This window comes from Rousettus aegyptiacus, unplaced genomic scaffold, assembly GCF_014176215.1.
Source record: "Rousettus aegyptiacus isolate mRouAeg1 unplaced genomic scaffold, mRouAeg1.p scaffold_m13_p_14, whole genome shotgun sequence".
Taxonomy (NCBI): domain Eukaryota; kingdom Metazoa; phylum Chordata; class Mammalia; order Chiroptera; family Pteropodidae; genus Rousettus; species Rousettus aegyptiacus.
The window spans coordinates 11960582-11982008 of record NW_023416289.1 but is presented as its reverse complement, the minus strand read 5'-3'; positions in this window follow the sequence as shown (position 1 = coordinate 11982008).

The following is a 21427-nucleotide window of genomic DNA, read 5'->3' as shown; positions in this document are numbered from 1 at the left end:
TCATCTTGCCATGAACTCGCTTCTAAGCTGAAATCCCATTGCCATTTTCCTTTTTCTTCCTTGCAACAAGAGGTGTTAATTGGCCACATTGCTTCTAAATAAGCATTTGCTTCCCCTGCCACCCACGCATGCAGTAGTATCTCTATTTTTCCATAAACAGTTGCAAATGATAAAATAAATCAATATTTGTTAATGTTATGATGCAGCAGCATCCCTCAGATCTGCAAAGAATGATTTATAGACTACAGCATTTCAAGCCTGACCCGTTTGGGTCTCAGAAAGCACTTAAAAAATAAATTTACCCTGGCCTCTCTCACCCCATTTCAGAAAGGGTGACAAAGATGAAGTAATTTATAAGTCACACTTTTATTAATGCTTTTAACTTTCGTACACTTGGCTTTGTTGGCCTTTGAGTGGCATTAGTGCAGGCCCTGGTTGAATGGTAACCTTCGGCACTTTGAGGGGGGTTCGGTACAAATGATCAACTCATAAATAGGTGCTGGGCTCCACATTATCCTGCCATAAATTCACCAGGCCTTTCAAGTACATCAAGTAAGAGCTAGTTGAACTAGGCGTTTCACTCTGAGTTTACAGACTAATGCAGTACTAATGAGTATCTGGGCAAAGGGTTCCCAGAAGGATGTCCAGCACTTTGCAATGGGAGATGCTGCTTGTCACGAGGGAGAGGAGAGCCTCGTAACACTGGAGTTGTGTGGGAAGCAGGCCTGTTTTCAGGGGAACCAAATGACTGTTCCTGAGCTGTTAGAACTCCTCTTTTGCAGCCAGAACAGGAAAATGAGGAATTGACTTGAACTTATAATCTGTCTGTCAAAACTGTGATTTTTAAGACTTACCGTTAGGAAGTCTGTAACATGAAAAGGAGAATAGGTAGAGAAACTCCCTGAAAGATGATAATAGCCACCTATTTGCTTGGAGTCTTTAAAAAAGAGTCTGTTGTGGTTTGCAGGATTAGTGATGACAGGGTATTGACCTGTCAGAGCAACTTTGAGAAGCAGTAAACTGCTGCTTTTCTCCTTCTCTGGAATACAGTGAATGAGTCAATGTATTACATTGATTAGAAGAGGTGGAAAAAAAGAAAAAATCGGTGAAATTATTGACCCTGTACTTTAGAATTGCTTTGGACTCGATTCATAGCATAAAACTTTCAGTCACACCTTTAACATTCAGCTCAAAAATTAACATGTGCCAGTACATGTGGCTGCATGCAGAGTGGTCAGCTATGTGGTCAACTGGGTGAGAAGCTCTAGAGTAGCCTTGATTATGCCTTCTTCCTCATCCCAAACCCAATGGTCATTAAGTCATGTAATTCAGTCCTTCCTGCTGTCTCCCTTACTTATCAGTCCCACGGCAACTGGGTCACTCTAGGCTTTCAATATCTCCTGCCAGGAATTTCAGTCCATCCCCAAACCACCACCTGGTTGGGTTCCTCTAAATATTCACTTTTATTTTGTCAACTCTCTGCTCAGAAACCGTCAGTAATGGCTGACTACCTGCAGAATTAAGTCCAGTCTTGGTCTAGATAGCCATGGTTTTCTAGCTCGTTCAATCTCAACCCATTTCATTTTCTGTCCTCTTCTTCATTAACCCAGCATTCAGGTCCTGCAGTGCCCAGTCCCATCTCCACTCTAGTACTCAGTTCCTTCTCCTTGCTGGAAGTGCCCTCTGCCTAGACAGTCCCCACTCATCCTTTAAGACTCAGTTCTTTTTTTTTTTTTTTTAATTGGGGGTCAGCAAACTATTTCACTACAGGCTATAAATATTTTCAGCTCTATAGGGCCTATATCTCCGTTGCAGCTTCTCGGCCCTGCCACTGTACAATGAAAGCCACCATAGATGATACATAAATGCCTGTTTGTATTCCAAGAAAACTTTATTTATAAAAATAAGTGATAGGCTGGACTTTGCTCATGGGTCTAGAGCGCAACCCCTGACCCCTAACTTAGATACATGGCAAAATCACTTTCCAATGAGCTCACATGACAAATTTATCCCTTTCTTATATACTTCTTTTTGATAGTTATACATGAAGATTATGTTAGATTTTTAAATATTTCATGACTATCATTTTCATAATTAGACTTTAAGTATCTCCTGTACCAGTATCAGCCAGATAATGTAGAACAGAGCTGAAACAAATCTTGTGCCATCTCATATCTATGTGTTTATACCCATCTACCTCTCTGTCTGTCTGTCTGTCTGTGTCTGTGACTGTGTCTGTCTCTGTCTCTTTCTCTTTTTCTCCTACATATAGTTTTGTTTTGTTTTTGGTTAACTGATCTTATAGATAAAGATTTTGAGTCTTTCCCATTCAGCCCATTCTCTACTATTTTATTTCTCTATTTAAATACATAGATATTGAGCCTCCGAAAGGTTAGCGTTACACACTTAAGTTACTTGAAAAATGGTAGCTTTCCCTAAGTCTCCTGACACATTTCAAGCTCATCACAGTGCCTTGGAAGAAATACCACAGTTTTTATGAAGTTGTTTTCATTGGGGATTAGATGATGGATAAATAGTAGATTAGATTTGGGTCCTTAGAGGTCCTTCTAGGTAAATTCTGCACAATTGGCACAATGTGGGCTCTTTTAGTTAGAGAGAGGGAGAATTAGGTGAAATATTTTCTATGTAGCTTAGATATTTGAGGATCACTTTTAAGGATTTCCTAGAAGCCATATACTGCATGGAGTTTTTGGTGCTAAATTCAGGCTTATGCTAAAGGATGGGTTTGGCTACAGAAATCACTGACCTGGGGAAAAGCATTCTGGTATACTTAGGTCAGAAGGATCACCTACTCTGCTTGGAAGTGTGAGCTTTGGAAACATATATCCTGGTGGCCTACTTCATCACAGAGAAAAGGAAGTCAAACTAAATAGGATATTATAGATAGCAATAACAGATTCTATTTTAGTTAGTATTCTCATTATTCTAATATTTTTTGAGTGGTTGATATGGGCCAGGCATTGGGCTAAGTGCTTTGCATGTACTTGTATTCATGTACTGTCTGTCATTCTCTCATTATAGTAAAAATTGGTGACTATCACATACTAAGTATGGTGATTTTTACACAGAGATTATGAAATAAGCTGAATTGTGTGTTATGGTAAATATTAGTGTTTCAGTATACATGTAATACAATTTGTATTTTTAAGAAGTTGTGAACTGTGTAAGGTCAAAAGATCTTTCCTAAGTATTAAGCTTCCTTGAAAAAGACACCTACATTTTTAAATTTGTATAGAAAGACATCTTTACAAAAAGTCCACCTGCTGAGCAACATTTTGTTAAATCATGAAGGTCCCAATATACTTCACATAAATCCAGAATCATCACAACAATCCAAATGATCTAGCCAAGCTAGAGGTGTTGTTTGTTGTTTTTACTTTTAAAAATAATTACTATGTGTTTGTTTTTGGTTTTGAAAGGTTTATAGTAACATAGAAGGTCTCTCTGGCTGCTGTTGTTTCTCCATCTGCCAGGTGACAATGGTGGCGGGGAGAAGTAACTCCTTGTCATCGCTTTGCCTGGTTTCGTTTAAATTATGGAAGTCACTGGAAAAAATTGAGGATACAGATCCCATTCAGCTTTTCCATCACTTCACCCTGCCTGCAATCATATATGTATTTATATAAATATATAAATAAATACATTTATACATTTAATAATATATTTATAGTTTAATAATATATATTATATGAAGATTTATAAAATATATACATATAAGTATATAGTTATAAATACATGTAAATACATATTTAATTGCAAATGTTACTTGCAAGAAGGAATAATAACTGGACCAACACACCCCAATATGATGATTAGAGAAGGTAAAATCACTTAGAATTTAGGAGCCATGCCCAATAATAGAAGACTGAAAGAAAGAAATTGCTGCAATGAGTTAAATTAAAGTCAGCACAACTAATAGTAGATTAGCAAACATTACAAATTAAAACCAAAGCTCCAGACAAACAAGGGAACAAATTTTGCCTGGAGCTGAGTTGCTGAGGGACCCAGCTGATAACATTGATGTGTGCCAGGAAGGTGTCCTTGACTATGGGAGGACTTACTGAGTCTGGGGTGCAGGAAAAGAAAGAAGTTGTGCTGATGACCACTGGCACAACTAACTAAGCCAACTTCTGGTTCAGTGCAAGAGTCATGGCCAGCTAACGACTGCCACAGGATGCCTCAAAGAGCTTGTGGTTGGTGAAAGTCTTGAAATGAGTACAAAAAGGGCTTCAGGTTTTAGGGAAGAGAGGTGTAAGTCCCACTGTTTTATTGGACTTCATGATTTGCCTTCTTTTCCTTTTAAAAATGTTATTGAAATATAACATATGTACAGAAAGGAACACAAATAAATATCAATCAATTTTCATCTGTGCAACAAACTCCCAGATCAGGAGAGAAAACTTTGCCAGAATTGGGGGTGTCCCCACTACTCCAGGTCACTAACTGTCTTGCTCCTGTGCCATTGCAGTCTATCCAGTTGATTCATTGGAGGCCCAAAGCTGAGCGTTCACAGTAGGACTAATGTCTACCACTTAGTGCAGATAATGCCTTACAGACATTAACTAATTATTTCACGTGGCACCCTATCAAGCAGTAGGTAAGTATTATTGTGTCTGCTTTATGAACTGAGTTAACAGATATAAAGAGATAAAGCTGTTCTCCTTTTGGGAGTTTGTCCAATGAGTTACTGTCTTAGGTTAACTTTGCTCTCAGTGGATCCTCAGGCTGTCTGGCAGTCTTCACGTGTTCATCTGTTCATCACTTATTCATTCATCAAACATCTATTGAGCTGTTTTTCTGGTACTGTCCTAGGGTGCATGGAGAATACTAAAATGAACAAGGCAAAGTTGATTCTCAAAAATGAATAATTCTTTGAGGGGTTAAATCGTAAATCTCATCAAAGAGCAGGCAGGTTATATAAATGTGTGACGTGGCAGGGATATGACAGTAAGGAGTGAAGTGGACTGTGGCAAACTGGAGATGCCTGCCTCACCTATTTATTATAACATGATAACTGCCCCGAACATGCTTATGATTAGGATTCAACAAAGGCAGCCAGTTGGCAAGACTTTCTGGAGGAGGAAGAACAAAATTTGCTACAGCGCAGTGTGGTAAATGCTGTAATAGATGTATATAAGCAGTGTAATGGGAACACAGAGAGGACGGCTATTCATTATGTCAGGAGGACAGAGGAAGGGTGTCAGGAGTAGATATAAGAGCACCCAAAGGGGATTTGAGATGACTTTAAAGACAGTTTTACAATCATAAGATCTTAGAATTTGAAACAAAATGGAGGCCCAGTTTATGCCTGGATGCCTCCAGTGATGGGAAGTTCAGTGACTGGAGAACTCACTCCTTTAGAGGTCTCTCCAGTGCCTGGTTAGTGGATGAGTGGGCAGCAATGTGGTGGTGAAGGCCACCGTAGGCTTGGAATGAATTTGTCTGGGTTCAAAACTCAGACTTCACTACTTATTCTTCATATGACTTTGAAGGAGGTTAACTTCTCTGTGCCTAAGTTTCCTCATCTATAAATGGCAATAATAATAGAATTGTTGCAAGGGCAGAATGTAGATAAAACTTCAGCAGTCTTGATACATAGGAACACTCAGTGAGAATTGTTCCAAGACAGCCAGAACTGAGTGATATTTGGGAATCGGACAGGGCTATCCAAATGGTGATTAAACCACTAAACCCCCAAAAGAGACTTTGAGCGAACAAGGTTATTATAAAATAGATATTCTTGTGTCTATTAGGAAGAGAAGGGACTGAAGATCAACTTTGATGTATTCATTGGCATTGGCCACTATATGGCTTTGATGTGCCCTGGGAAATTTAAGCTATACATGTCACTTTCAGATCACTCAGGAAGAAGAGATGAGTGTGAGCCTTGCTAAAGGTAGACTCAGATGTCTCAAATTGAGGGCTCTAATTCAGGAAAAAGGTAAAAGCTAGATGTGGTCTCTAAAAGAATTAAGCCAAAAGCACATTCTGTTTTGGTTTTCATTAAATTGAAGAGACAAAGATATGAATTAGATATCAAAGTGTGGGAGTCTGGTACTTTCACACTATGCTGGGGATATCAGGTGACTATGCTCTGAGCTTTCTATCAGAAAATTTTTATTTTATTTGGTAGATTTATATTTGCAAAGTTCTTGAGTGTGCCACACTAATTGTTTTTAATCTCAGTTCTTCTAGGTGATTCATGTTATTCCCTTATTTTTGGTTGGAAGTATAAGGAAACATTTAAGAGTATAGGATTGTAGAATTTTAGGGCTTTGAAAGACCATGGAGATAATCTAGTTAACTAATTAATCCCTTTTACCAATTGACAATAAAGCTCAGAGTAGCAAGTAATTTACTTAAGACCATGTAACCAGTTAGTAATAGTCTACACTTGAATTCAGCCCTAAAACTTTCCTGATAGTTCATAATCAAGCTCTTCCATTTTTTTAGCTGAGTGACCTTGGCTAAGCCTTTTAACCTCTCTGAGCTTTCATTTCTTCTTTTGTGTAGAGGGCTAATATTAATAAATACCATAATTTATAGGTTTGCATAAAGACTCAAATAGGACAATGAATGTGAAAGTATTTTGTAAACACTTTATAAAATGCTATAAAAACTTTAGGTATTATTATTTTTGTCTGAAGTAATTCATCAAATAATGGGATGTTGACAAATATAACCCAAGTAACAGAAATCACTAGATTTTAGAGTTGGAAAGGACCCTTAGAGGTATTTAGGTTAATAACTAAGAAATTGAAGATTTCTTTACATGTCTAATTGTTAAATCAAATAATCTTTTTAAATATGCATTTGGAAACTGACTTCTGATGCAAATGGGAAAATTTTGATCACCACTCAAAGAAGACTTTCCATCAGGGGCGCAGATACTTCTAAGACTGATCCACAATCCAATTTATTAAAGGTGGCAAGAGACTATTTGGGCCGTCCAGTTTCATTCTTGCAGGGCTGTGTGTGAGTCATATGATTTCACTTTTCATGGTAGCAGGATAAGTGGGGGAGAAGGTGTGGTAGGGTTTAGGGCAACTTGGAAAATACTATGAACTAAGCCTTAGATGTGGCATCTAACAGCCAGGACATTCTATGGCCAAAGTGCATGTATGTAACTAACTTTTTTTTCTAGATTTGCTTTCACTTTGTTGCAAGAGATGAGAAGGCAGACATTGCAGTAGGTGGGTTGCAAGAAAATTCTTTTATTCCCTTGCACTGTTACTAAGCAAAGTAACACAAAGTCAAGATAGTTAAGAGGGAAATCAGGGAAATCTGGGTAGGGCTGCCATTTTCTCCAGACTAAGTAGGGTTTTGATGGTTTGATTTCTGAAAACTATTAGCAGATTCAGTTTAGGTTTATACACACACACACACACACACACACACATATACACACACACACACATTTTAATGACCAGAGCTGGAAGAGAAACTCACATTTATAATTCCCTGCATTGCTTCTGTGCATGTTTAGCCCACAGATCAGAGGCTGCGAAGGGCGATTCATGAGAGAGGTGTAGCTTCATTCCCACTCTTCTGTCCTCTTTTAAGATCCTATGTTCCACTGACTCCCTCAGTAAATGCACTTCCACTGTTAATAATTTAAATGATGAAGTCGACTCAGTGTGAAGAAGCACCGTGAAACAGAGCTGTGGAGAGTGGAGTTCATAAATCCATGACAACTCAAGGCTTGGTTTCAGAAAAGCTGCATGGACGATGGGTCTGCAGGTGAGTCTGCAGGCCAGGGCACTTCCTTCCCACTGAGCAAGGGGCAGGCTTCCATGCAGTGGCACCTCCTGGGCCAGGCGCATTTTCATAGCCATGTCAGGGAGTTTGCTGCAGCACTGCACGTTGTAACTGCCCTGTGCAACTGACCTGCATTACAGCTTTGATGATGCTTGTCACTGAACAGAGGTTTCAGCCTCAGGAATAGCCTTAAAGAGGCCTTTTAATTCCTCCTGGGAACTCTACCAGCACTTCGGGATTGTGGCGGGGTCATCCCTGTTCTGACAGCTGAGGAGAGCAAGAATCTGCCATTTTGTTCTTCCTCCCTTCTTTTTGTCAACCTCCTGCTTTTTAGGAAATGTCATGCTTTGTTGCTGACTACAAGTGCATTACAAAAACAAGAACAAACAACAAAAAACAAACAAGTAAAAATACTTATGCGATAGAACAAAATCTATCTGGTACTCTGTCATTAATCAAGAGCCATAAATTCTATTTCTCAAAATATTAGTTTGTTATGACTTTTTAATTTGTTAGATGTATGTTCTCAGGCACAACCACCTTTTCCAGAGTTTTTTTTCTTTTCTAATTTTTAAAAATTAGAAAAAAGAGTAAAAATTATTTTACTCTTTTACTCATTTTGTATATTCTCTACCTCCCGCCTCTGTCAACTACCAATGTTTATCTACGAGTTTAGTTTTTCTTTTTTAGATTCCACGTAAAAGTGAGATCATAAGGTATTTGTCTTTCTCTGTCTAACTTATTTCACTTAGTATAATGCCCTCAAGCTCCAGCCACTTGCCGGTTTTTTGTCTTTTTGATAATAGCCATTTTAAGTGGTGAGAGGTGATATCCAGTTGTGGTTTCGATTTGCATTTCCATGATGATTAATAATGCTGAGTATATTTTCATGTACCTGTAAGCCATGTGCATGTCTTCTTTGGAAACCATTTCCAGCAAGTTCTTCTCTAAAGCTGATTAAAATGCTGGGTCATTGTCTTTGTAGGTTGAACACTCTGAACACTAGATGATCTTTTTCAGTTCTTAATTCTTTCTCCTCTAAGCTGTTTCTCTGACTTTCTGGGGACTCAAGCCAGTGCATCCTTTCTTTCTCCTCTAAAGTAATGTTTAAATGGTGTGTATCACATAACTAAAGACATCTGCTTCAAGCTCTTCTTAAATCTCTTACCTAGGCTACTCTCTTCCAGTATTCTACCTTCAAGTTGATTCAGTTCATTCTATTTAACTGACATTTACTGAATGCCCAAAGGTTGTGAAACCCTAGACTAGATTCTAGGGCTATGTGTCTGTCTATCTCTTTCTTGCTTTATGTCTATTAATATTTTCCATTTACCTGGAGCATAATATATAATAAATCCTCAGTTATTAAAGCTGATAGATCAATTATTTAGCATGCTGAACTTTTCTTCTTTCTGATATTTAAAACTATTTTATAACAATAATAACAATAACAGCAATAAAACACAAATTTCAACCATCCACCATTATTTTTCTCTTCCAAATGGACTGAATGAAATTCAACAGGTTTCTTTGCAGCATTCATTTCTTGATTGTTTTCCCAAAGGAGAAGACTTTCTTTCTGATAATAAAAATGTACTCATAATCCGAGGTAATAGTTTTAACCATTTTCTCCCTTCTTCCAAAATCTCTATTATGGGGTGTTTTCAAGAAGGGAACTGGACAATTTTCAATGTGCACATCCCTTCCTGCTCCTGTCCTGCTGCTAATAGATATCGAGAGGTAAGGTGACTGAGTGTGGGCGTCTAACCATGAGCATTAAACCCTGGCTTTGAACCCTTCATCTTCCATTATTACATATGTGATTTGGAGCAAGTTATAGTCCTTCAGTATAAAGTGATGATAATACTAGTACCAAGTTCACAGGGATTGTGGGACAATTAAATGAAACAATACACGTTATCTAGCACAGTGCCTGGCGTAATGCCTACTTCAAAGGTATGTTGGAAATGAAATGAGATGTTGGAATCTTGAGCGGATGAGTGAAATATTTTACTTTAGAAAAGAGATAATTTTTAGCAACATTTAACAGATTGTTTTGGTGCAGTTAGCTTGATGGTTAAGATATTTCCAAACCATGTATCTGGTCTTTTCCTAAATTTGGATATCAGTGAATCTGAATGCCCTTGAGCTAAAGAAAGGAAGAAAGGAAAGGAGAGAGAGAGGGAGAAATCAGTCAAAGAGTGTTGGTGGTCAGATGGACTTGTGTCACTTGAACAGGACAGGTCAGTATAATAATGGAAGATTATGTATGCACAGACTCAGCTTTTGAGGCAACTTATATGATATTATAGATACTCACATCTTGAATGCTAGTGGTCTTCTGGCCTATCTGGAGATATGACAACTCAGTAGATATGACCACTTTCTTTTCTGAATCCACAGTGCTTATGTATACTCATTAAAAACTTTTATTCCACGTCCTGCTTTCTATTATAGCTGTTTTGCTCATGTGGAATCCCCTCCTAGGGTAGAAGGCCAGTGCCCTTTCCTTCATCCTCCTTGCCCCGTCACATGGTGGATGGAGTCGGATGGAACACTGCCATTCACTCGGGCAAAGCTCAAATCTGCTGACAGGATGATGGATTTCTTCTAGTCTTGAGCCAATAAAACCCTAACAAAGGGTCAGGGCAGTGCCGAAGCTGAAAGCATGGTTGGGAGTGGTGGGGGCATGGGGAGTAGCGGGAGGTTGGAGAGGCAAATCAGAAGCAATCGCATTCTTTGGTCTCATTTTCCAAAAGTGGCATCTTTCACCAACTTTCACCAATTTTTAAAAGGTATAACATTTTACATAAAGGTGTCAAGATGATGATTAAAAGGGGTAAGCAACGAGGAAGCAAAGGTCAGTGTGCTCAGAGTGTCAGGGTGAGGCCTTGAGACATTACAGCAGGATGTCACAGAGTGGTTCCCTTTATGTGCCCCCTCTCTATCATCCCATCAACCAGGGGTTATGGACTGAGAACTACCCCATCCCCAAGCTTTCCCTTCTTGTGAAATTCTGGCCATGTGCTTGCATGAAGGCCACAGTTCCCCATATTTCCTCCAAAACCCCCAGCTGAGCTAAAACCATGGCTCCAGGACCCTTCAGAGTCCAGCCTGCTCTCTTTTTCTTTCATTGTATTGTGGTTACATGGGCTTCCTTCCTGTTCTTCAAGCGTGCTGGTCATATTTCTGTCTCGACCTTTGCACTTGCTGTTCTCTCTGCCTGGCATGTTCTGTTCCAGCTGTATACATGGTGGATGAGCTCCCTCATTTCATTCAAGTCTCTTGTCAAATATCACCTTCTCAGAGAGGGCTTCTCTGCACACCCCTGTCACCCTCTCTCTTCTCACTCAGCTATATTTTTCTACACGTACCACCAGGCAATATATTTTACATGCTTTGGATTGTTGTGTTCCTGTCCTCTTCACTAGAATGTAAACTCTGCCAGGGCAGGAACTTTAACTCTTCTGTCCATTGCTATATCCCACCACTACACAGTGCCTAGCACATGGTAAGTGCTTAATAAATTTGTTGTGCAAATGAATGAATAATGAGTGGCTTTCACCCATTCATCTATCCATTCAGTGCAATGATATTGAGTATGCAAAGGTCTATGAATAGACCTTTGCAAAGATGAAGACTTTCTAGCCTTTGCTTTCTTGCAAGGGAGAGAGTTCTTGCAGTCTTGATGGGGAGATGGATACATAAGCAGATACCAGATATCTATATATCTAGATCTCTCTATATTTATATTTATGAAAAAGTCCTGCAGATGCAATCATGAGCTTTGGACAGAGTATTCACTCAAGCACAGTGTCAAAGAAGCAGCAGGTAACATGCTGACATTAAGTATATTCATATAAAAATCAAAGCCACTAATAGACATGTGTGTGTGAGTATGTGTGTGTGGTGTTTTGGCCATATTAGATTTCACAGAGTTTTGAGAAGGACTCAAAATGGTTTTGCAGTGATGTTACAGTATGTCAGAAAGGTGAAGAATTCACTGTGTTTTCCCCTAAATGAAATAGAAGCAGCTGCATTTCTCCCAGGTGGGCCTAGGCATTGTATGAGACCTACATATTTTTCAATAAGGAACTCACATTTGCTGTGATGCTAGAAGCTTCTAATGGGCCTCTGAGGGTTGTAAATTACATCAAATAACTTTCCGGATACTAAGCTGTTGTTTTTTTTAAAGGATGGAGATGGGAGGGCTGAAGATAAAGCTTTCCTTGGATCCTAAAATTACACCTTATTTAAACCAAATTCAATAAATCTTTTTTACATGTTGAATGTTCATTCGACAAACATTTACTGAATGTCAGCTGTGTGAGAGGTGCTAAGCTGACTATGCGGCCATCTCTGGTTGTCTTAAAATCTATAGATCCTTACTAGAAAAGCTGTTAGAACTTGCTGTAGCTTTTTGCTGTTTTGTTTTAGCACTTGTTCTATTGCTGTTATTTTATTACAACTTTATTATAGCAAGGCAAATAATACAGAGGTATATACATGTATAAAAAATTAACTTAATATTCCATTTTTCCTCCTCATCTCTACCACCCGTTGTAATCAATCTTTCAAAAATTTGATGGATATCTTTCCATACCATTATCTTCATACACACACACACTGATGGACTATATATTTTTTTTAACAAAAACAGTATCATACGTGCTATATATCTTTTAAAACTTACTAATGTATAATGAATAGCTTTCTTTGCCTTATTTTTTAGTAAGTTCATAATTTTCTATAGAATAAGTATAACATAATGTAACCACCCATTTTCCTATTCATAGACCTTTATATGAATCAAGATTTTTTCTATAATATTCAGTGATTAAATAAATACTGTCATACACATTTTCTTATATATTTATTCTGTTTAGCAGATTCTGATAAATGTGATTATGTCAAAGGGTAAATGTATTTTTAATCTTTAATAAGCATGGTTGATTACCTCCCCAAAATGTTGTGGCAATTCATATTCCCTTCAGAAATATATGGGAGTGCTTTTGTCCCTAATGCCATCCCCAGCCCTGGATGTCATCAAAATTTTTAAGTTTTGTTAAAGAGAGGCAGTAATGGTAGTACCTCAACAATGATATTTCATTATCGTTTTAATTATATTTACCTATCTCTGGGGTTGATATCTTTCATATATTTATTGGACATTTGCATTTCTCATTCTATTAATTTCTGTTCATGTCCCCATGCCTGCTTTTCTATCAAGTCTTCTTTTTCTTATTAATTGGTGGGAGCTCTTTGTATATTAGAGATAATAACATTTCACTGGTCACATATTATTGGAATACAAGATATCCTGCATGTATAACTCCTTATTTTTATGATTTCTGCATTTTTTATTTTGCTTGGAAACCATCTCTCTTCAGTCTTTCGGGTGTGGTGCTCATTAAAAATGTGAGTTTGATAAGCCAGCATCTTTGGCTCAGAACAATGTTCATTTGTGGTGCTTTGTGACTGCAGTGTAACATTTCAGGGTCTGGTGCTGTGATGCACTTAAGACAAAGATGCCACCTCCATCAGCCTTTCCCACCCTGCTCTTCTCCCTGATTTTAGGATAGGTTTATCTTCTGGTCACAGATCTCGTGTTCTATCATTAATGCCATGGATACTTCTTCTAGAATATGTTTGGGATTCTATTAAGCACAAAGTTAGACTATTGAAAGCAGTGGTCATTAAGAGACCATTTAACATTCCCTAACAACTCAAGGCCATTTCTCATTCTGAAAAACATCCGCAGCAAAACGTCCAGTTTGGCATGTGGCACACTAACTTACCCCTTCCCTGTGGAGTTACATTTCTGATTGCGTTTGCTTTGTTCCTCTTTGGCTCTCTTCCCTGAGGGGGTCATCAGAATCGCCTAATACCTCTGACACTTTGGTACTTTATCCTGGGAGCTGGATTTTATACAGAATCAATTTAATTAAAATATACCATTTATTTTGCATCTAACATGTTGTTAGGGCATAATTTCCATGGTCCTGGGCTTCGAGGAGTTCAGCATGTCATCACAGTAACTGAGTCATTTGTTCCTCTTGACAGGACTAATGTACTTTCTTTCACAAACAAGTATGGCTTCAGAAGGACACAGGCTTTTGGGTGAGCTGTTTCTCTAATGATGAGGCTGGATGTGAATGTGTAGATTTTCATATGCATTTTTCTTGTCCTTATGACTAAGCTATTAGAGAAAGCTAGAACGTTGGAGTTACTTTAGGCAAGCAAATTAAGGGAGAAAGAAATAAAATGGATGTGCTCAAGTCTCATAGCATATTAATGCACACTAAAAGTCTTTGTTGATTTATGACAATCACAGACACAACAATAACAGGTTTACATGTGGATTATGATAAATAAAAACAGGACCATATAGAAAAATCAGTATGTGTATCATCAAATTGGTAGGACACTGACCATTTATAAAACTCATAAAGGCAATTAATTTAGAGCCATAGTTTAGAGCAAAAAGACAGTCTGGACCTCTCCACCCATTTACAGCTGTAGAAATGGAAATTCAGAGAAATGATGTGCCCCAAATTAATATAATCAGCAATAGTGTTAAAACTCAAATTCATGTCCCTTATATTCTGAGCCAGTCCTATTTCTACTGCCGATGTCCCCTCCTGGTTGATGCAGTTAGTTTTAGGAGTAATAGTTTTGGCGAATAGTAATGATTGAAGACCAACTCTTTTGGGTGACCAGTATTTATGGAGGGCCAGGATCTATTGCCACACTGACATGTTCCTCTTTATCCTGCCTCCCAGCACAGGAGGATTGTGTTGTCTTGTTAATCATTCAAAAAATATATATTGGTCATTCCCTATACTATTTGTTGAATAAATGCTTGTAGAATTATACTGAACTGATTTGAATTGTTAGGTATCAGAAGTCGAGGCCTGAGCAAATGACTAAGATTTTGTTTTACCAGTGGGATTAAAAGATGCAGCTCACTGAAAATAAATAAATCCCTTTTTAAGAATTCCGCTAAAAACATATGCTATATAATTGAATATAAGTACAAATAAAAGGAACCTGGTACAGCTTGTTCCAACTTCTCTTTTATTAGAATCTAAGTGGTAACATTCATTTCCAGGCAGTGTCACTGATGTTGGTTTTGTTCATTATTAGGAGATTGTAGTTATTGCACTCTGAAGGAAGAAGCCCTGGGTTTATAACTGCCAGGGCTGGCAAGTGCCCAAAGAATGAGACACATTAGCTGATCGGCCTTTTATAGAGTCGGTGTGTCAGAAATCATCTTTAGAAAGCAAAGTGTCCCTTCCCTGTGGCCTGCTTTCCCAAGGGAGGATGGGTACTTATTCTCCTTCAGCTGCAGATGTAGCATGGACTTCAGCCTAGAAGATGCTGCCTGATTCCTGGTCAGGTACCCAGGGGCAGCTGGAGGCAGGCAGCTCAGAGGCTGACATGGTTGTGGTCATGCGAGATGTGAAGCCAGATGAGAAAGCACCAGGGGCTGCAGTCCTGGAGGAGCCCTGATGTTTCATTATTTTGATTTTAACTGGCATGAGTAGAATTTGTGGATGGGCTTCAGGAAAAGGACAAAGAGAAAGAAGAAGAAGGAAAAAGCAGACCATAAATTACGATTATAATTTACAGGCCAATGAAGAGCTCACGTACATTATGCTTGCAGCCCCTAATAAATACACTCGTATGACTTATGAGGCTGTAATAATCCTCTCATCGGTGATTTCTGCACTAAGTTGTTATTGTTGTTGTTATTAGTATTATTGTGACTCTTTGGTAATGAAGGATAAAAATCCATATTGTGTCTTTTGTTCTATTAATAAGGAGAATTATATTCTTTTCCTCTCCTACATTTTTTACACTTTAGTTGGAAGCATTGGCAAAACCTGCAGACAGAAGATCACCTTTGGGGTTTCTTTTTCCCTATTTGGTTATCTGCTGGGGAGGTCTCAAGGCAGAACTGTAGCCCAAATTGAGTTACTCTCTTTTTGTTCCTGAGAGGAAGAGAGAAGACTGTTTCCTTGCCCTGGTGGTTCTGTGTGGAGTCTTAGCTGTCTTGGGGGATCCACCAAAGCAACAGGTGTGTAAGGAACCTAGGTATAACTTCTCGAGCAAAATGAGCACCTCTCCTCCCTTCTCCACCTTGATGAGTGAGAACACTGCCCCAAGGGGAAGGTCAAAGAAACCTGCCACAATTTCAGCTGTGTATCCAGATCTTTCACAGCCACATTATAAATGTTGAATGTTTGCTCTCACAATATGGGCCTACTTGGGAATTCGTCTATGGGCTTCTAAATAAGATGTGCATCGTTTTTATACTTACATAGTATTTTATGATTTTCAACAACACTTTTATAAATTTTACTCATATCATCATTTCAGCCCTTTGATATGGCCGTTATTTAATTGCCATTTTTAGATAAAATGACTGTGGGTCAGAGAGGAGGTAACTTTTCCAAGGCTACCTGAGTGGTGGGTGCAGATCTAAGATTTCTATAAGAAAAGAGAAGTATTCCTACCTCTCCTGGTGGGTACCTCGGAGTAACACAGCATTTACCACAGGTCTGGAGACAGGCATGCATCTGTGCTCTACCACAAGTTTTAAATAGACACATCAGGTTCAGGGGAGCTCTGCAGATGTTTGGTATTGGGAGCAGCTTCCTTTGGGGGCATTGGACATAGGGGGAGTTTCCCATAGTATTCTAGGAGTATGTTTCTGATTCCTTAATGTTTGCAGACCACTTGTAACTCATACATCAGGCAGGGATTTAGTGTCCTAAAATTTCTAGATAAGATGGATAAGCCTCCACCTCCTTCATGTATGTCCCATGAAAATACAATGTCCTATACAATGCTTCTGCAGATTTCCAAAGGACTGAATCATCCTGTGGTTATGTCTAGCCTCCACACTCCTGTTTCTGCTGAATCAGTTCATTTCAGAAATTGTCTTGATGCCCTCCATTGTCTGTGATGTACTATACAGCCATCTTCCTTAATTTCCTTCAGACACGCCACTCACACGAGAGAGTGTGTGTGTATGTATGCGTGTGTGCACGCCTGCTTACTGTGTAGAAGACTTGAAATTTTGGTAGTATAGGAATATTTACATATTATTACGTCTCCCCTTTTTCAACTCAAGTTCTCATTTCCTTCCTTTTTGCAAGACTGCCTTTCCTCTTCCCTCTTTCTTCTTTCCTCACTTTCTCCCCCTATTCCAAATTCCTGCCTTTTTAAGTGCATTTCAGTTTAGTTACCTCCTTCTGTTTCCTTCTGACACATGCCCTCAAGGTCTTCCCTTACTCTTAAGTACCTTATCTAGGATATTTTTCTTAAAAAGACAATTGCCTCCCTCAGAGGAATTCTGGTGCTAGCTGTGGCCATGTTTTTAAATGCTACAAAAATAAATAGTAAAAGAATAAACAAGAGAACCCATAGTCTTGGATGTATGCTTGGTCTCAACATTATTTTAGTAATAACAATGATAATAACACCTGACAGTTATTGAAAGTTTTTAGAATGCTTTACCTAGACATTAGCATATTTTATCCCATGCAGTAAGTAATTCTTATTCTCCCAATTTTCAGATAAGGAAATCGAGGTTCATAGAAAGCAGGAGTAGAACTCAGGCTTCCTGACCCTATCAGAGCTCTTTCTCCACCATATCATGTAGACCCGATTCTGTTCTGGTTCATATCTCTGCACTGATTGGCTTCTGTGTTTCATTATCATGCAATGAATCAGACTTGAAAATTTCAGCCATCTCTGATTTGTATTTGTAGGGCCTTAAACTTCGAGGATCTGACTCCGCTTTTTGACAACTATAAATGTTCAACCAGCAGCCCCAGATGGGTCCCTGGGTCCCCAGACTTTTGTTGCTTTCTGGAGTTCCACACATATTGTTCAGTGAAGGCTGTGACCTTATAGGAGCCAGTCATGAGGCCTCATTAAATGTGCAACCTGGTTCTTTAAAATTTGGATTATTTCTATCTCTCCGTTGACATTGTTATAACTAGCCTGCATAAACAGTGTTTAGGTTTTTGTTTATTTGTTTGTTTTCTATGTAGCATTTTTTTCAACCTGGAAGCTCTTCATCACACAATATCAAAGCTATATTATAGCTCCAGAAAGATAGGGGTTAAAATGATTTTTCATGAATAAGCTGTGAGCCAGTGTTTGGTCCCCTTCACCATCTCTTTATGACTCTTTCTCCCAGGCACGCATTATGGACCATTATAGAACCTATCAGCAGAGGTGCCATGACTTCTGGCTGATGCCCTGCCGTGCACTCCAATTACTAGAACATGTAGAGGTGACCACAGGCCTCCAGAACTGTTGCAAGCTTATAACTGTGTCAGGTCTTTACCCCTTTTCAATGGTGTTGGGTGACTTCTAGATCCTGCCAGCATTTCTCTTCTCATGTGACATGTGTGCTCATTCTGAAATGAAAACTACAGAACTATGGTTGGTCTCTTTTATTGGAAAATTGTAATTTTCCACTACCTGGGTTATTTCCCTTGGATGATGGGCTGTAAGAAGGAATAGTGAGAATATGAAGAGATTGGTTAATTTTTTTTTGCTCCCAGCAACATTATTTTTTCATATTGTCAGGCATCTAGAGTTTCGTTGACTTGATACTTCCAAGCCTCTCTGCTTGTCTGTTATTTCTCATCTTCATTCCTAAATTGACAACGGCTATGCAAAAGTTTTAATGGTTTTGGTAAGATTTTGTAGTATTTTGTTAATCTTTTTTCCGAGTATGGATAATAAATAAAAAAATGGGTAATAAAAAAAAGTGTCTCTTTGCTTTGTATTTTAGAGGCAAAAGAAAATTAGATACCTGTTATGTAAGGTGCTCAAAACATTATATAACTAGTCTTCCTACAGGAAATAATGCTCCAAGCTGTGCTGTTCGCCATTTGCTGTGATTCATGCAAGGGTTGTATATTAAATTCATCTATTTACCAAGCTCAGGGATGTATTAGGTTGAGCCCTATGAGTTTGCCTATTTTGTAGGTCAAAGGCATTCAAATACAGGTAGTTTCATAGGGTCCAATCAATATTATTAACACTAGGCAAAACCTGATATCAGGATGCAGAAGAGGTCATCTAGTCCATCCCCCATCTCCAGGCAGGATTACATTTCACACATACTCAGTAAAATCTCTTAACTCACACTGTTTAACATTTGTTGTCAGACAATGAAATTTCTGATGCAGTTCTGGGTTAGTTACAGGATTAGTTATCAATATCAAAAGAGGGAACAGCTCATTCTGTAAGCTCACCAGAAGTGGCAGTGATCTCTGCTCTTTAAGAACTTAAAGGACCTATCGCTCAAAGTGTCAGTCTTGGTAGGCATGAGTGGAGTTTTAATAACCTAGAGAGATTCTCTGTTCCTTTCACCTCTCACCAACCAAGTCTGCATTTCCATGCTCATCATAAACCAGTGAAGGCTGGCTCTGGTTTGCAACTTGCTTGAGATTGTGTCTCAGATCATAGACTTGAATGTGACAATATAAGCTGTTTAAACAGACTGCCTTAGCTAGCTTACCAGGTGGGTCCTCTGAACAAAGAAAATGAATCTGCTTTACTCAAAGAATGAGATCTCTAGACAAAACAAAGTCGTGAGGATAGTCTCTGGATTCTGAGTAGGGTATTCTCAGTGTGTGTATTAAAGCCAGATGCTCACGGTATCTGCCCTTTCTCCCAGATTCCTCACCGTGGACAGAGTCTGCAGCATCTCCCCACTTCTGTTGTCCCTTGGCCAGCAGCTCATGACTTCCGGAGGAAGTCAGCTCAGCGTCCATGTTCACTTAAGCCAGTACCTATTCCAAGCATTGAGTTTGCTCGTCAATGATCTTACTCTTTTGTTTCTAATAAAAATATAGCCACTCAGTCCTGAGTATGTGTATAATAGTGTGATAAGACAGGAGTTTTAGATACTGGGTATTTTTTGTGATGAAGATCATGGAGGCAGCCTCTCATTGTTTGCCTAGGCACTGAATTCAGAACCTTTGTACGCCATGATATTATTCTGACACAAAAGACACAAGGTTTGAGTGTGGAATATATGAGCCTAAAAAATTCTGTGCAATGTGTAAACTCTGTTTAAATGAGCTAAAAGCACCCAGTATAGTTCCTGGCCCTTTATAGATTTTCACCAGATGCGAGAAAGGTATAGAATAATTGGCTGTGGAGGAAAGATGACAGGCTTTTGGGTCAGAAGGCTTAGGTTCAAGTCATATATCAGCCACTTGTACATGTATGACCTTAGGCCGCTCTTTCAAAGTTTCAGTTCCCTCATTTGCAATGTCGGATCCCTGCATGTTACAGCCTTGTCTTGTGGACATAAAATGCAATCATGGGAGCCAGCATGTTTTGAATAAAGGTGTTGGGTATTTTTTACTCTCTAGGTCTGATTCTTATTAGGTCTCAGCTGTCTTAGCCTGATTAGAGAAAAGGATGGGCAAATATGCCTTATAAGTGGATATTTCTTAAAACTGATGAGTGGCTTTGAGTCCCCACCAATTCTTTATACAGCCATCATGATGCATCTGTGGTGGTGAAGAGCTGACAGAGGCTGGGGTGCACTGAGGACTCCAGTTACTGAAGGTCTTCCTTCCTAACTAGCCCTTGATCCTCACCCTGCTGTAGCTTGTTGTTAATGAGGGAACTCGGTCAAAACCCAGTTTTGGGGGGTCTGATGAAAGCCATAGCCTAGATAAGTAGTATTCTTGTGGACTTCATCCTAAAAAGATTATATTTTCAGGGTGATGAGGGGTCCTGAGGTGAGTGAGCAACAGGGAACCAGCCTGCTGTCAGAGGACAAAATCAAATTTTTTATGCGACATTGCTGCATTAAAAGGGCCAATCATGAGTCCTGTAACATGTGAATAATGGCTCTAGCATGGGATGTCAAAATTTTCCACACATCTCATAAATAAGTCCAGCCACGCCCCTCCCCCCAACAACCACCCAAAGGCTATCTGTTTTTGAACCTCAGCTTGCATCCCAAATTAAGAGTGCATTCAGATTCAAGGTTAAAGGTGTAGTATCCCCTTTCAAAAGGCACATGTCAGTGTTTCTGCTGAGAATAACAAATAACATTTGAAACAGGCTATCAATTGTCAAAACTTCTTTTTTACTTTGCTGCAGGTCTGATCTTTTGGAAAGAATTGATGCTGTATTAGGCCAAGACTTGATAAAATTTTCCTTAAAGAAAACCACTTGAGTGAGGTCCCTGGGGCACAGGGGTAGGAATCACACCAATAGTCCAGTGGCATTCAGGAGTGAAGAAGCGAGGTACAGCACAACTGTAGTTAGTATTAGCAGTCTAAGACAAGCGGTTTGTATTGCAAAAGGCATATATTTACTTGAGACGTGTCTGGTTTCATGGACATACCAGACACAGATACTGACATTAGTCAGAAAACCTAGAATGTTGAATTTTTTTTGATATTTGCCAAGGAGATTGTGTCTTATTAATAATTGTAACTAACATAGGTCACTTTCAGAAATAAGAATCCAAACCATCCTTGGGTCCAGCATACCCATTATCATTTCCTTCCTTTTAATGTACAGGGAGATTTTTCAAAAAATCAAGCCTTGTTGAAATCTTGCTGAAGCAGAGCTGCCTCTTTATTCCCCCTAA